At 52.6% G+C, this 2929-nt stretch overlaps 1 pseudogene across 1 annotated transcript; it reads right to left on the bottom strand.

The window, feature by feature from the left end:
- Positions 1-922: 922 nt before the first annotated feature.
- Positions 923-2545, bottom strand: LOC307095891 (speckle-type POZ protein-like; annotated as a pseudogene). Its single transcript has 2 exons — positions 2199-2545; positions 923-1705 (listed from the first exon to the last, which is right to left on the bottom strand). The product of its transcript is annotated as a speckle-type POZ protein-like (transcript).
- Positions 2546-2929: the final 384 nt, after the last annotated feature.

A 2929-nucleotide genomic window follows, 5' to 3' on the forward strand; every position in this document is an offset into this window, starting at 1 on the left:
TGGGGTCTTTTGGACGTTGACCAGGGATGGGCCCTGGGGCTCGGTCGTTTCTTTGGCGATTTGTCGGTCCTCTCCCCGTCACATGCTCCCCGACCTCTTCTTACTCTTATATGTACGGGCTTTTGGCAAATGAAACATTTTTTTTCCTTTGTAAAAAAACTTTATTGTTGAAAGTATTACATAGGTCCCCCATTCCCCCCAGTAACCTCTTCCAGATGGCTCTCTTGCGCCCTCCCACCCAGCCCCAGCCCCTCACCACCACTTTGTCTGTGTCCACGGATTATGCATATATGCATACAAGTTTGTTGGTTGATCTCTTCCTGAAACACCAATCAGAAAGGATATATGCACCCCTGTGTTCATAGCAGCACAATTTACCATAGCTAAGATCTGGAAACAGCCTAAGTACACATCAGCGGAGGAGTGGATAAAAACACTGTGGTACATCTACACCATGGAATACGCCGCGGCCATAAAAAAAGAAAGAACTCCCATCATTTGCAACAGCACGGATGGACCTGGAGAGGAATGTGTTCCTTTTTGCTATAGGCACCTGACGATTTGTTCTGCTCAGTCAGATGCCGCAAGTTTCTCCAAATACCACCGCAGGGTGTCCTCGGGGCCAGCGCCTACACAGAATCCCCCCAGGATCCAAGTCAGTCAGGCCAAAGGGAACACAGCAAGGAGCCACGGGGTCTCCTCAGGTTGAGCAGCCCCCAGTCCCCGGCCCTTCCCACTCCCCCCACCATTTTCACCAAGAAATAAAGCTGTTTTAGAAATCTGGGTGGAGATGCAGTCTTCCCCCCACAGCAGGGTCAAAGCTGCACAGACCGCCCTGTCCACCTGGGTCCATGGAGACACAGTGGCTGGTGCTCCTGGAACATCACACGAGTCGTCCAGCAGGCGTGATCTCAGGACGGCTTCAGGCGCTGCGTAGGGGCTCCAGAAAGGGGCCCTGTGCTGAAGCCAGAGAGCGGTACACCTCAGCCACCGAGCGGGGATGGGACACCACCATTGCCTGCCCCCCCACCCCCCCCCCGCCTACCCCCGAGGTCTCCAAGACATCCTCAGCAGGAGAGCTGATGAAATCCACCGCACGAGTTCTCAGTTGACCTGCGCTGTGGAGGTCAGCCACAGTGAGCAATGCTGCAGCGCTGTCCAGGGAGAGGTGACTGCCGAGGGCGTCCTCACCCACAACCGTCAAACGCTCCTGGGCGTACTTGTCAGCAGCTGCCAGCAAACCACCAGCCATTTTGTCCCCGTTCGGAGCCTTCCCCGTGTAAACGAAGGACATCATCTCCTTTCCGGCTCCACCTCGATGATTTCAACGTGATTCTTTCTGCTCGCCTCCACTGCGTGTTCAAGCATGGCGCTACACACTGGGGAACGAGCCGCTAAGATGGCGTTGTGAGCCTGGAATCCCTGGCCAGCAACACACACACAATAGTCTGTGGACCAGACCAGGAATTCTCCCAAAGTCCTCCTAGCTCATCGGCCTGCCGGCACTCGGGAACCTTCACCGTCTTCATGGTGTTCTGGCCAGAAATGGTGACGGAATCTGGCACCCACTCACCTCACAGAAGAGGGTCAGCTTGTCACCAGGGAGCAGCCTGTGGGCTTCATCCTAGAGACAGTCTCTACGGATGCATTTTTTGAACCCCCAGCCTTTGCCTTGCACAAACCTGGATGCCCAGTTGCCGGGGTTCTTGTTCCGGCATTCAGAAGGGTTCAGCAATCTGGAGAAAGGCTGTGTGTAACTTAAGTAAGAGTCCAGAGATGAAAGATAATTTTGAAAGGTATTGGGGTTCAGAGGAGCTTTAGCTAAAGGAGCTAAGTTCTCCTTGTCTCCGGACCCCTTGCTTTTTATTAACACAATTTGTCCTAAGGCAAGGTGGAGATACACTTCAAAGGGTAGGGTTTCATCTATTGTCAGAATGGGGACTAGCCTACGCTGTTCAGGTGTTTGGCCAGTAGGAGGCAATAACATGTAGATTAAGATGCCCTGAGCTGTCTGGAAGCAAACAATCAATTTAATGCATCCTTTTCAGGTTTGGGGAAATGCCTTTAGCCATTCCTAACAGGTGACAACATATGTGACTCAGCCCTTGTTGAGTCCCCAAGTTCCATCAACCTTTTGATGAAACTCTTGCAATTATGACATGCTGGAACTGGCTCCCGGCACCCACTGACTCTCCAACAGCTTTGATTTCTTCTCCCTGGGCATTCAGGATGGAGAATTTGAATGTTGCCCCAAATTCACTCTGTAGACAGCTGACCGGTAACAGGTAAAGAGACAGGTAATCTTCACTTTCTTTAGCCAGCCCTTTGGGTTTCCTCTCAAACACTGTTCCAGTCTTTCCTTGGCTCCCGATGAAAAGGCTGAACTCGGCACGACTTCACCCATTTCCTCCCAGCAAAAGCTAAAGTTACGGACGGTCCACATGTGGGGGAATTTCACTGGCTCAATCTGAGTGTGGCACCAGCTCTCAGGTACAGGTCCACTCGACGTTTCTGCCGGAGGGGGAGGACTTGGCACCCTGGACATGGCAGTGTGACGTTAAATGGGATTTCCAAAGTCAGACGACAAAGATCTCCGTTCCCTCTTCACCCACGTTAGGCCAGTAGCAGTGAGACGTCGTTGTCCTGTCTAACAGGAACTCTCTCAGAGCGGGGCCTGCAGCTGCTGGTACCTCTCCTTCTGCACTCGCTTCGTACCGTCTGCAACATCCAGGCTTTGTTTCTAAAAACAACTGTCTGAACGATGACCCTAAAACATAAATGCTGCTCGGCTGGCTTGGCTCAGTGGTTGAGTGTCCACCTACGAAGCAAGGGGTCTCCGTTCCATCCCAGGTCAGGGCATATGGCCAGGTTGCAGGCTTGATCCCCAGTGTGGGGGCAGCGATTCAGTGACTCTCTCTCATCATTGATG

Source organism: Cnephaeus nilssonii (genome assembly GCF_951640355.1).
Source record: "Cnephaeus nilssonii genome assembly, chromosome: 1".
NCBI lineage: Eukaryota > Metazoa > Chordata > Mammalia > Chiroptera > Vespertilionidae > Cnephaeus > Cnephaeus nilssonii.